The sequence below is a fragment of the Myxine glutinosa genome, chromosome 10 (assembly GCF_964187855.1).
Source record: "Myxine glutinosa chromosome 10, kmMyxGlut1.1, whole genome shotgun sequence".
In the NCBI taxonomy this organism is placed as follows: Eukaryota; Metazoa; Chordata; class Myxini; order Myxiniformes; family Myxinidae; genus Myxine; species Myxine glutinosa.
Genome location: NC_136270.1, coordinates 98,153,752 through 98,168,680, shown reverse-complemented (window position 1 = coordinate 98,168,680; position 14,929 = coordinate 98,153,752).

Below are 14,929 nucleotides of genomic sequence, written 5' to 3'. Positions count from 1 at the left end.
TTTATCTGGATGCGAGTATCTTTTATGAACAAAGGTCGGATACTTTTTGAACACACTGCGTATATATATATTTTCCCATCCTTTTGTTTGGTAGTTCATTGTTACCAGTTTTAACGAGCAACACATTGTGACATAGCTAGTGATGGAAGCTCTAAACCAACTGACCGTTGCACTTCTTTAATGCTTGTATCAAGCTCTGTGGGTTCTGATTATTCCAACATTTTTGTTGTTGAGCAGTTTATTTTTGCCTTCTCTCTTTAGCTGTGGGATTGTTATCTTGACTGTACTGTTGTGTCATTCGCAACAGTTTGCTGGTTTGTCTGCTGGCTCTACTTGTTTTGGCATTTTTTTCATACATATTTGGTGAGTACTGATGTCCTTGGGCAGGGATATATAGTGGAAGCAAAAATGTAACTAGTGGACTGCTATCAGAGATCGCTGATGGTGGCCAGTATCGCCAACTCATAATATTAGCCTATTGGTAGCACTTGAAATTCCGCCTCGTAATAAGTTTTTCAGTTTTTTTCCCCACAAGGTGGGACACAATGACATAAAAATTAAACACTTAATGCCTCTCTCGGGGAGCCATGATCATTAAAAAAAGTAAATAATGGAGAATTTCAATTTAAAGAACTTAAATAAAATAATAAAAAATAATTAAATAATTGGAAAAATGAAATTTGAGTAGTAGTGTCTTTCACTGAGGAGAGGCTTCCCCCCACCCCCTGCAGAGTAGGGTTTGGCCTTTTATTGGGCACCGTGGTCCCCTTTTTGAAGCAATGTTTTATGGCCTGATGTCTTTCCTGCAGCCATCCCTGTTAGTCGCCTCTTGTGACACGCAGGGAATTACCAGTGAACTGGTACTCAATTTACCGACCTCGGAAGGATGACAGGCCGAGTCAACCACTCTGGCATTAATTAAATGATCAACCTGGATTCGAACCTATGATCCCAAGCCGGCACCCTAACCGCTAAGCCAAAAAAATTATATAATGAAAAAATAACAAAGTGAAAATCAATAAAATACTTAAATGATTGAAAAAAAAATTTTTTTGAAAACAAAATAATTGAACATTGAAAAAAATTAATTGAAAATTAAACAATTAAAAATCGGAAAAAAGTGAAACTTGAAAAGTTGAATATTAAAAATAGTTAAATGAAAAAGTAATGTGAAACAATGAGAGTGAAGGATAAAAATGAAATGTTATATACAGTCATGTGAAAAAGTAAGTACACCCCATGTAAAGTTTTGACTTTTTCAACATACCGCTATTTGATCCTCATTTCAACAATATTGATAGATAAAGGTGATATAATTTAACAAATATCATGAAATATTTACATTTTGTAGTCAATTGTATTATTAAAATAAACATAAATGCAAATTTCGCATGTGGAAAAAGTAAGTACACCCTTGGCTCTAATAGGTGGTATTGCCCCTTTGGCAGAAACAACCTCAAGTAGGCGTTTCTTATAACTGTCTACCAGTCTCTGACATCGACTGGGAGAAATTTTTGCCCACTCCTCCATGCAGAATTCTTTTATTTCAGCTGTGCGATGTTTGAGGGGTTTCTTGCATGCACAGGTCGTTTCAAATCCCCCCACAACATCTCGATGGGATTTAGATCTGGGCTTTGACTTGGCCATTCCAGAACCCTCCATTTCTTTCTTTTCAGCAATTCCTTGGTGTATTTACTGGTATGTTTAGGGTCATTGTCATGTTGCAAGGTCCACCTTCGGTTGAGCTTCAACTTTCCGACAGATCGCCCCACATTATCCTCATGCAACCTCTGGTACAATGAAGGATTCGTAGTGGATTTTATGAGGGTGAGCTGCCCAGGCCCTGATGCAGCAAAGCTGCCCCAAACCATAGTATTTCCATCACCATGCTTTTCAGTTGGTATCAGGTTTTTGTGGTCAAATGCTGGTCTTTGGTTTTTGCCAAACATGTCTTCAGATACTGTGGCCAAATAGCTCTACGTTTGACTCATCTGTCCAGAGCACATTGTTCCAGAAGTGCTGGTCTTTGCCTAGGTGTTCATTGGCAAACTTTAGTGTTGCCCTGATGTTCTTTCTGGACAGCAAATGTTTCCTCCTAGCACACCTCCCATGTAGATCAAATTTGTGCAGCCTCTTTCTAATGGTAGACTCGTGGACTTTGACATCAACAGTGGCAAGAGCTACCTGTCGGTCCCGTGATGACCTTCTGGGGTTCTTAGAGACCTCTTTCAGCATCTTGCGGTCTGCTCTCGGGCTGAACTTGCTGGGGCGGCCTGGCCTGAACAAGTTGGCAGTTGTTTGGAATCTTCTCCACTTGTAGATGATCTTCCGGACAGTCGAATGATTGATTTCAAATTGTTTGGAGATCTTTTTAAATCCCTCCCCAGACTCGTAGGCATCTATAACCTTCTTTGTGAAGTCCTCAGAGAGCTCTTTTGATCTCGGCATGGTGACGCCACCCACTTCAACAACAAAGAGCAAACCAAACTAAATGTGTGGGGTTTAAATGAGACAGGTTCCTCCAAGATCCTCTCTAGCGATGTTCTAATCATTTGCACCTGAGCTGGTGCACCTGATTCTAATTTTAGGTATTTGAAGGAGTGTTAAATGTCGGGGTGTACTTACTTTTTCCACATGCGAAATTTGCATTTGTTTATTTAAATTATACAATGGATTACAAAATGTAAATGTTTCATGATATTTGTTATATTATATCACCTTTATCAATATTGTTGAAATGAAGATCAAATAGCTGTATGTTGAAAAAGTCAAAACTTTACATGGGGTGTACTTACTTTTTCACGTGACTATATATATATATTGTTACAGACGTGGCTTAGATGTTATTTACCGAGCGGTTTGGTATGACCACGTCTGCACAAGTTACCCGATTATACCCGAACGTTGACTAATCGCGCTACGCTAGGTCAATGAAGGAAAAGACACACAGCTGGGATTCAAATGACACGACACCAGGGTTCAGTTCTCAAGACCTCCGGAGGAGGTTATATTGTTACGGAAGGTTAGATTACAACTACAAGAGGGACAGCATAGTAAGATAAGCACTTAGACGCTCTCTTATATTATTCCCAACAGACGACAGATAAACGGGACAAAAGGCTGACTCACACGGGGATTGATTGCAAGGAAAGCGGGTATCGATGGCTCAAGGTGCACTCTTGGCTCAAGGACAGGGTCGACCCGGTCCGGTCCAGAGATGCGGGAGGTTTCACAGCGCTCGAGGTGGCGTCTTGTCGTCTCAAGCTGGGGGCGCATCTCGCCTCACATCCGGTGAGTCGCTTCGTATATCCGGCGGGGAGTGACACGCCCTCGGCTCGTTAGCTCCGCCCCAGATGGAATCGGCACGTCGCTTCTCATTGGGTGCGTGCGGGGGGGGGTTACCGGCTCCGCCCTTGACGAGGGACTGACAAGGAGCCCCTTCGTGGTAACCCCGTGGAGCGCATGGTCCGGAGCGCATTGTCAATGGCGGCTAACCGAGCCGGTGTGATGACGCACACTCCCCCGCGCAGCGTCGTTGTTGTTGTAATTGTAGTTGTAGTTGTTGTTGTTGTTGTTTGGGGAAGAAGACGGGAGGAGGTATGGGAAAGGTCCTAAACTCACTACTGGTGCCATATAATCACATTCTGGTGCAACGAAGAGTCAGAATTAATGGAAAGGAGTCCTTAACTGACATAGACTAAGAATAACTAGCAAGATGTCCGAAAGTTGTCTACGTGAGATGCGGTGGACCTGGGCACGACATTTAATGGGGGGAAAAAGGGGAAGGTCGGCTCTACTGATTGTTGTTTACAGACAATGGGACTAGGGAATGGGGGATTGGGGATAGTTGGGGAGTATTGGGGAAATAGGGGAATATTTACAAGCGGATATGGAGGCCAAATTCCATATTCGCAACATTGCACCCTTCTCTACCCTCGGGGCGACCCGACCCGATAAATTTTTACCTACTTTAGTGTGGCACGCAATGTAGTTCCCTCTACTATTAACTCTACCCTGAGTGCGACAGTTTTACAGATATTCACAAATGAGTAAATATGTCCCCCTGCGACGTTGCACCCTTCTCCTCACAGAAACACACCCACAGGATAACCGAATCCGGAAAGAATCCTCAAACTAAACATACAGCCGGTAGGGAGCATTATTTACACAAGACTACGCTGATATTTACACTACGATCCAGGACCTGTTTTTGGAGGAACACATGCAGATGTTATGCATAGAGAGAGCACGCATGCTAGCATCGATACACCAACCCACGAGTGCTCTGTGGCCTACGGCCTTTAATAATGTGCAGAGCACCCCTTCCAATCATCAAGCACCACCCCATCACACAGTGAGCACCATCCGGTGCACCAATAAAGTGTCTATAAATCACGGTGTGGTGTCGCAGCCGGCCGATGTTCTGCCGCTGGTCTTGCCTTCGTGTGGTGCACTTGGTGTTCTTGCCTCTTTCAAAAAATAAAGAAAGGCGCCAACCGCGTCCATTTCTTTATTGTGGCCGTCAGGGGCCAACTAAGAGTGGTTCACCTGTTTGGCATAGGTGCCACGTTGACCCATAGGTCCTTCCACGGGTGGTGCTTGGCCGCAAAAGAGCTGCGGTCCATTGTGGGTGGCCACAAACATTGCGGTCCATATGGTGTATCGATCCCAGCAGCAAACAGCGAAAGTGCAGGCCCACAACTGCGAAGCCAGCACCTCTCTCTCCTCTCTCTCTGCCCCAAAGCCAGATCCTCGGAGGTGGGAGACAAAAGAAGCAGACAAGTGAGTAAGGTGGTAAGGGCGCAAAAGTGCACGCAATGCAAGGTAATGCACACTGGGGGCACATGGGAACCAGGTGAGACAGGTACGTTCCTACCGTACGCTCCTCCCCCCCCCCCCCCCCACCAGGTAACCTACATGGCCCCTCCCTTACCCCTTACTGTATCCACAAAACACAACACTACCCATAAACATCTACTTTACAAATCAACAAACATCCCTACTGTCTTCCCCGTTCCTCCCATAAACCAAATTCGTCTTCTCTCCCTCCTAACCAATCAAATTTGCTATTTCCAACTTTCCTCAAAATTTGCCATCTCCAACTCAACATCATAATTTGCCATCACCAATTCATCATCAGTCCCTCCTAAGGAGGGAGAGATGGGATCACCCCAATGTCTCATCCACGTCGTGATGCGTCTCACAAATCCTCACAGCAATTCTCATTTCCTGCACCAAAACAAAGAAAACACAGGTGTGGAGTCATCATCATCACCACAGGTAAGTGGCTGCGTATGGTGCGACAGGTTCATCAATCCTAACTATTTCCTAAATGACTTTAACAACTTTACACTACCCGGGGTCTTTCTCCGGCCAAACCATTGGCCCTCTTACACTATGGGTTCTAAAAACCAATTCCCATTGGCCAAACTGTGGTGCTCTTCAATTTGGGGTCTCACTCCCCCGATTCATCTCCCGGTGCCCTCGCACAATTTCTGGGCTGTGGCGTGTACCTCTCCCAGTGGGTCTACCCACCTGCACACCTCCACCACTGCAGTTGCCTCCGAGCTTACCTGCTCCTCACCCTAACCTAACTACCTGGGGAAGGCCCTCTGGCTCTCTCCCCACTCGGTGCCCTCTCTGGCACTGGGCTACCCGGGTCCGTCCTCCGGATCCTCGGGCCCCATCCACAACTCTACCGGCTCCCAGAGCCCACCTGCGGCCTCACCTGGCCGACATCCTCACAGTGGTGGAGTGCCCAACCAACTACACACACTAACAGGCTACACGCCCAGCCATTTCCACAACACTAATGCACCCATTCACAACACCATTCTGCAACCGCACCACAAATGCCAATTTCCAACCACAATTTACCTATACCCTCTACCTAACACTTACACTACCCGCCCCGGGTACTCGTGAAAGGGGTCCACTCTTCCCCCATCCACACCTTCGCACCATGCACACCACTCCGTACCACTTACTCCAACTCTCTCCACACACCTGTACTTGCACACCTGTGCTCTCACACCTGGTGCCACCTGCACCCTTCTCTCCCCAAGCGCTTTCGCGCTGATCCACACACTCACTACTCACACACTGCTCCACACACCTGTCCAGTTGCACAACTGTGCAATCACACCTGTTCAATTCTCACCCAGCATCATCTCATCTAACTACTCCCCTCTGAAACTTGCGCTTCCCAGTCGTCCCTTTAAACTATTGCGCTCCCTCGTCATTATCATCCACACTAATCTACCTGCGTCCCCACTACAGGTATCAGTCACTAACTAAACTTAACGTTACCTAATGTCAATCTCTTCTAGATCCCTACAATATATCCTAACCCTCCCGGGCTAGTTTTCACTGCCATACACCCCATAAACTATTGCTCCTTTGCCCCCACTATGGGAAGGGTGGCAGGGATGCCACTCTTACCCACCGGGCCCATCGCTCACTACCAATTTTGCACATCAAATTTCAACAAATTAAAAATTTGCCAATCACTGCCCATCATCTGCCAATCACTACTGCCAATCCCTTGCCAATCATCAAATTTTGTTTTTCTTTAATTTTGGGTCCAAAACACTAACCTCATCACCGTCTACTTATTACATCCTCTCGGTGCGCCAATTTCCTTCGAAAGCTCGGCTTCGTACAGCCGAGCCATGAACGCGGATTCTTTTGTGCCAGCGGCTGGATACGTCCCGCATTCGTGGCAGGGATGGGGGCTTACCCGGGCCGAGATCCCACGCACCACCTCGGCGTGGAGCCATCCAATGTCCCGATCTCGACCTGCCGGCACGTCTCAATAGAAAGTGGTCGCCATGACGACCCTTCCTATCGGGCGGCCCGCTCCGTCTAGTGGAGCCCGGACGCGGCCGTTCCACGCGAGGCCCAGCCAGCGTGGATCGCGCACGGCAGTTCTTTCGAAACCGCCGTGGTTCGGATCCCCGCTGGTTCTCGCGGCACGCGAAGCCCGGCACGCACCGAGGGCCCGAGTCGGCTATAAGTCGTTCTAACCTTTAACCCGGTTATCGTCGACGCCTCACCTGGATGCTTACAAGCATACGCTACCCCTTTCGTGCTCATACATGCAGCCGTTTCCATGCTCTTGGTCGTACCTTCTCTAACACACCTCGGTACACTCATTCCGCTCACCGACTTGGTCACACACCTGACCACCGAACACCTTGGCACACATTCGTTGCTCGCACACCTCACCAATACACCGCTTCGCGCCCCCTCCTCAGTCACCTCCTCTGTGACAATCACAGGTGTGCTCTCATTCGCACACCCAACCACGTGCCTCACTACCAACTCAAATGTGCCTTCCCACACACGCTCTACCATTCCAGGTGTGCATCCTTCCATCCCAGGTGTACATCCTCGCTCACCTGTCACAACCAGCTCACTCTCCTTGTCACTCTCACTACTCTCACCTCCATTCTTGACAGCGCACTCACCCTTACTCTTGACAGCGCACTCTTTCCTCATGCACCTGTCCGTCACACACCTTTCTCGCGCACACTCTCTAGTTACACCCTCTGTAACACTCACCACAGGTGGACACTCTTCCTTACTTCTGACAGCGCACTCTTCCCTCAAGCACCTGTCCGTCACACACCTTTCTCGCGCACACTCTCCCGTCACACCCTCTGTAACACTCACCACACCGCGCTTCCACATGCTCCCTCGCACACGCGCTACGACCGACTCACTCTCGCCAGCACCCTCACTCCTTGGCACGCACTTTTTCCTCACACACCCCAGAGTCGGACTTTCTCGCACACCTCCTTTTTCGCACACCAGACCTGTCGCACACTTCACCAACGGCCTCTCACGAACACCCGGGTCTATCTCGACCCCCAAGCTTCTTAAATCCCCTGGCGCATCATACGCACGACCATATTGGTCACCACTTACACCAGGTCCTCTTCCTCTTCGCTTCTCCTCCATCACCTGCGAATCCCTCATCCGGTTAATGAGCACATCATCACGATCCAAACACAGACTTTGGACCAATTCTTTTACTTCCTCTTTTATCTCTTTGTTATCCCCTCTCCGTCGCTTCTTAATTTCGCTCACCCCTTCTTCCACTTCCTCTAATTTCTGCTTCACCTCCTTTATTCCCCGGTACGTCTCCTCAAGCTCATCCTCTAAGGCTACCTTGACCGTTTCCAGGTGCGTCCTCACCTGCCGGTCCTTCGTCTCCATTACCTCTATCACCTCGTCCAACCTCGTTGTCAGTCCCTCACGTACCATCTGACATTCCCTCTTTGTCGCTATCAAGTCGTTTTTTATGTCGTTTTGTGTCGCTTTTAAACCTCCTAATACCGCAGTGTTCCTTTGAACCTGCTCCACTAACTCCGTTTGTCCCACCGTCAGCTGCTCCACCTCCTGCGTCAGGTCCTCTATGCCCCCTTGTAACTTTACAGTCCCCTTTCTCACCTCCTTCTCCATGTGCTCCTTACAGTGCCTCACCTCCTCGCGCACTCCTCCGACCTCCTCACTCACTCCTCTTCTGATCTCCTCTCCCATCACTTGCATCTCCTGCCCAGATGCCACCCTCATCTGCTCCATTTCCTCCCTGTGAGCATCCAGTTTGGTTTCTACCCCCATTCTGACCCCCTCTATCTGCTGCCCCATTTGGTTAACTTCCCTTTCCGCTTGGTCCCTCATGTCCCTCAATTTGCCTTCCATGGTGTTTTCTAACCCCTCTAACCCTTTTTGCATCCCTTCCATTTGATTCTCTTGAGCGGCCATTCTGTTTTCTACCCCCGTTAACCCATGTTTCACTCCCTCTATCTGATTCTCTTGAGCGGCCATTCTGTTTTCTACCCCCATTAACCCATTTCTCACCTCTTTTATCCCGTTGTCTAACCCCTCAAAATTATTGTCTAACTTCTCACTGGTACCCCTCGCTTCGTCCCTCATTACCCCCATTTCGTTTCCCATTACCCCCAATTGCTCACTCTGAGCCCTCATTTGCTCACTATTCTGGGCCATAAGGGCCTTCATTTGTATTAAAAACAAGTTCAAATCCACCGGTGGCGCTGCCACGGTCGCGGGCGCGGTGACCAGCGAGGCGCCATTTTGTGCGTTTGCTACCCTCGCTGCTTCGCTCTCCTCCTGTCCCTCATGTCCCTCAATTTGGTCCTGGACCGACCCTGCCTCACTCTCCCCTACCGGACCCCAGCTGTCTTGATCCGCCATAGCGCGACTCAAAATTCGGGTTTTTATTTTCGTATAACAAAATCAAATTTCGCCGTTATAATTTCGCGCGGGAAACGCGCTCCGAATCGATTCTAATTGTTACAAATTTGGGCCTAATAAATTTAGTCCCGGGTTCGAATTCCACTCCTCGACACCAATTGTTACAGACGTGGCTTAGATGTTATTTACCGAGCGGTTTGGTATGACCACGTCTGCACAAGTTACCCGATTATACCCGAACGTTGACTAATCGCGCTACGCTAGGTCAATGAAGGAAAAGACACACAGCTGGGATTCAAATGACTCGACACCAGGGTTCAGTTCTCAAGACCTCCGGAGGAGGTTATATTGTTACGGAAGGTTAGATTACAACTACAAGAGGGACAGCATAGTAAGATAAGCACTTAGACACTCTCTTATATTATTCCCAACAGACGACAGATAAACGGGACAAAAGGCTGACTCACACGGGGATTGATTGCAAGGAAAGCGGGTATCGATGGCTCAAGGTGCACTCTTGGCTCAAGGACAGGGTCGACCCGGTCCGGTCCAGAGATGCGGGAGGTTTCACAGCGCTCGAGGTGGCGTCTTGTCGTCTCAAGCTGGGGGCGCATCTCGCCTCACATCCGGTGAGTCGCTTCGTATATCCGGCGGGGAGTGACACGCCCTCGGCTCGTTAGCTCCGCCCCAGATGGAATCGGCACGTCGCTTCTCATTGGGTGCGTGCGGGGGGGGGTTACCGGCTCCGCCCTTGACGAGGGACTGACAAGGAGCCCCTTCGTGGTAACCCCGTGGAGCGCATGGTCCGGAGCGCATTGTCAATGGCGGCTAACCGAGCCGGTGTGATGACGCACACTCCCCCGCGCAGCGTCGTTGTTGTTGTAATTGTAGTTGTAGTTGTAGTTGTTGTTGTTGTTTGGGGAAGAAGACGGGAGGAGGTATGGGAAAGGTCCTAAACTCACTACTGGTGCCATATAATCACATTCTGGTGCAACGAAGAGTCAGAATTAATGGAAAGGAGTCCTTAACTGACATAGACTAATAATAACTAGCAAGATGTCCGAAAGTTGTCTACGTGAGATGCGGTGGACCTGGGCACGACATTTAATGGGGGAAAAAAGGGGAAGGTCGGCTCTACTGATTGTTGTTTACAGACAATGGGACGAGGGAATGGGGGATTGGGGATAGTTGGGGAGTATTGGGGAAATAGGGGAATATTTACAAGCGGATATGGAGGCCAAATTCCATATTCGCAACAATATATTATGTATAATGTATATGTATACTAGCCGAATGCACCCGGCGTTGCCCGGGTTCTTTTTGAACGAATTTACTACTATAATTCAGCTTTTACTCGTGGCCGTAGAAGATTGACTACTATAATTCAGCTCAGCTTTTAATTGTGAAATGGGCCCAGCCCGGCCGAGGTGGCCTCGACCGGCCTTGCCACCTAGCCTATGACATTTTTTGTTTTAGAGGTTTCCTCCTATCTTTCACCGTTCAGGAGATTAGCACGTGCAGACAAACAAAAACTTTTATATACAGTGCATTCAGAAAGTATTCAGACCCCTTTACTTTTTTCACATTTTGTTATGTTGCAGCCTCATGCTGAAATCGTTTAAATTCATTCTTTCCCTCATCAATAAAGAAAGACACATGAAAGCCTGCTTGCAGTTTGCAAAAAAGCACATGAAGGACTCTCAGACTGTGAGAAACAAGATTCTGTGGGCTGTCATGTGTTTCACTGAGGAGAGGCTTCCATCTGGCCACTCTGCCATAGATCCCAGATCGGTGGAGTGTTGCAGTGATGGTTGTCCTGCAATTTTCTCCCATCTCCACACAGGATCTCTGGAGCTCAGCCAGTGACCATCGGGTTCTTGGTCACCTCTATTACCAAGGCCCTTCTCCCCCGATTGCTCAGTTTGGCCGGGCGGCCAGCTCGAGGAAGAGTCCTGGTTGTCCCAAACTTCTTTTATTTAAGAATTATGGAGGCCACTCTTCTCTTGGGAACTTTCAATGCAGCAGAAATTTTTTGTAGGCTTCCCCAGATCTGTGCCTCGACACAATCCTGTCTCTGAGCTCTGCAGGCAGTTCCTTCGACCTCATGGCTTGGTTTTTGCTCTGATATGCATTGTCAGCTGTGAGACCTTATATAGACAGGTGTGCCTTTCCAAATCATCTCCGATCAATTGAATTTACCACAGGTAGACTCCAATCAAGGTGTAGAAACATCTCGAAGATTTTATCAAGAGAAATGGGAGCCACCTGAGCTAAATTTCAAGTGTCATAGCAAAGGGTATGAATACTTATGTAAATGTGATATTTCAGTTTTTATTTTTCATAAATTTGCAAAACTTTCTAAAATCCTGTTTTATCTTTGTCATTATGGGGTATTGAGTGTAGATTGATGAGGGAAAAATGAATTTAAACGATTTCAGCATAAGGCTGCAATATAACAAAATGTGAAAAAAGTGAAGGGGTCTGAATACTTCCTGAATGCACTGCATATAGATATTGTTACGGACGCGGTTAAAGGATGTTATTTTACCGAGCGGTGGTATTACCGCGACCGAACAGTTATTCCCCGACTAACCCGATTCAACCCCAAACGTTGGCCGTATCGCACCGCAGCTGCTCAATATGGAAAACTCTAAAGCGACCGAATGCAAAGAGGAAGAAGACGTACAGAAGAGTAACTGGGTTTATTTACACATATAAGCAGGAAGAAAGCAGTCTCGTTTATTTACAGGCACATGAGACGCAGGTGACACAGTGAAATCCTTAGCTTATACAAGCTTAATTAACCCAGGGACAGAACAAACAAGGACAGACTCACGCGGGGAATGATGATAGGACTGGCGGGAGATGGATGGCTGGCGGGATAGGGAGGTCCAACTGGTCCTGCAGCACGATCGACTCGTTGGGCAGCCGCCGCTCCTTCGCGGCCCTGCTCCAAACTGCCGTCCAGGCCTCACGCTGCTGTGGCTGCAGTTTCGGTGGCTCCAGCTGCAGTAAATGCAGTTTCGGTGGCTCGAGCTGCAGTAAATGCAGTTTCGGTGGCTCGAGCTGTAGTAAGTGCAGTTTCGGTGGCTCGAGCTGCAGCTCAACTCTGGACTTCTCCCGGACTCAACTCAAAGCGCCTCTCTTGGACCCAACTGCTTGGACTCCCTCTCGTCTCTCTGTAAAAGCTCATCTCCTATCTCTCCCTCCTTGTCTCAACTGCTTGGACTCCCTCTCGTCTCTGTAAAAGCTCATCTCCCCCGGGAAACGCCCTGCCGTGGGTTATATAGGCCCCGCCCCTCAACCTTTGCGAACCTCCCCGATCGCTCTTCCTCCGCCATCTCTAGCCAAACCCCTGGCTCATGGTTGGTCGAGTGGGGCTGGCTCACTCCTCCCCTCTATGACGAGGTGGAGGCACGCCTTTATTCTCCGACCCTGCCTCGTGGTCAATGGCGGCAATTGGAGGGGAGGTTCTTGGCAATGGCACTCGAGGCCTGGCAATGACGAAAGGGGAAATGAAAGTTTTGGGAATGGGAATGAAGGGAATCTATCTCTTTCACTGGTGCAATGGAGTATTTCAATTAATGGGAGACACAGCCTTACCCTAAAACACATAAGATATAACTATCGAACAGGGGTATTCTATGATGGGCTGACGTGTATGCTCTTGGACTAATTATGGGACGCCCTTTGACCTTTACACAGCTCCGGAGGCAGGAGGCGCAGAATAAACAATATTCATCACCAATTTACCACAATACAACACAATCAAAAAAATGCAATCCTCATATCCGCAACAATATATATGATTTCACAAAAGAAAAGAAACAGCAGTTCTAATTGTAGCACAAACCTCTGCTCTGTGGTGCTGGATACAATTGAAAAGCATTTTAAAGTATATATATTTTTATTTTTGCTGAACGAGATATATAAATTAAACTGGTATGAGACGCACACACCCGTAATTTTGGAATGTCCTCGGCAAAATGGTCAATTTTCATCCAACTGCGATGTCTATTTAACATTCAATGGTGTCTGTGCCCAATGTGTCCACCAAGCTTTTTGTCCAGATTAATTTGATTTTTTTCTGTTATGGTGTTTTGAAGCTACCTTTCCTTTTTCCTCTAATCTTTGGCTGCTGTGACCTCGGCCTTTGACCTGCATCCACTAGAATTTAACTCTTCAGTTTCATTACAAGTGTGTTGCAACAGGTTCACGACTTGCTATTTCGATTAGATTACAGAAAAGTTTGACGATTAAGCTGTGACCTTTACCTTTACCTTTACCTTCGACCGAAACCAAAAACAATTTGATGCTGCCAAAGTAGCTGCATGGCAAGGATTACATTGGGCGGTTTCCCATTGCTTTGCCAGTTTCAGTTGTGGCAGGAATTTGGCCAACTTGCTGGAGACAACTTGCCTACTCTTCACGATGGATGCTGATATTTTACATCGACGTCTAATGCCACCAGATGAGACGTCTACTTTTAACATCCATCATATATTAATGCACGCATTGAATTACCCTATCTGCTAAACATCAGGATGACAGTTTATATCTGGGCTTATATTTGAACTCGTGTTGGTTTGCATGTCCTTAGATGCTGTCCTGCCAGCTTGGCCTATGCAGACCATAATTAAACTTTCACACGTGGCTACAGGCTGACAGGATGTCCAAGGCCCGAGACGTAAGCACACACCTCTGAGTTGTTTAACCTGGATTCAAATCTCGGCTCCGAGCTATCGTTGGCGCCCTGGATAGATTCCAAATACCTGCTCTAACCTACAGGGGGCACTGAATTGTCAACACCATCGTGTCTGCAAAATCGGCCCATGTTTTTGTGGTGATTCACGTGCAAATAACTTACCCGAGCAGTGTGACCTGATTTAATTGAATCTGGAATGAAAGTATCAAACACATTTTATAAAACATCAAGTATGGGCAATCGATGGCGAAATATATCGGTCATCGATAAGAACTTATTTTACCAAATAACTTAAAAAATGCAGAGTTGAAATGCAATATCTTGAGGCAATCGTGCCATGAACGAAAGAACGACGATTCCTATTGCTGTTCCTTCTGTTTTATCAGTGCCTTATCCGCCTCCATCCGTTGAGGGTCGTGTTCCATCATCTTTTGTCATTCAGCTCGTCCATGAGCTTAAAAGCGTGGCTGAGTCCTGCTGAGAAAGGAAGGTGGATGTGTAGGAGGGAGAGAAAGTTGGGTGGGGATGCGAGTGGAGGGGTATATATTTCCGTTTCGTGCCCACTAACCACAACATTGCATGTGCCAGAGCGAATGGAACTGCAATATGAATATTAAATCATTCAGCCAACTATGCTGTGGTGAATGAATATTTTAATTTATCAGACGTTGACCAATTGCTTAACAAACTTGTTCATAGAACAGGTTACCCCACACAGTGTTTAAATACATACTTCAATTTAAATAAAGTAATGATTTTAAAGATTCAAAAAATTCATGAAGTGTCGCGCTATTAAAGCAGTCTTGTACAATATGCACCATCCTATTTGACATGTCCAAGTACTGCTAAACTGAAGGGTTTTAAAAGTGCAAAGAAGGCTATTTGTGTGCCGCAGTGTTTTTAAGTATGTAATTCAATTTAAAACCTTAAATAAATTGATTCCTGAGATTACTTCCATTGGCGGTGTTATTACACCACCCAATCTAAGGTTAAATTAGTTTTTGG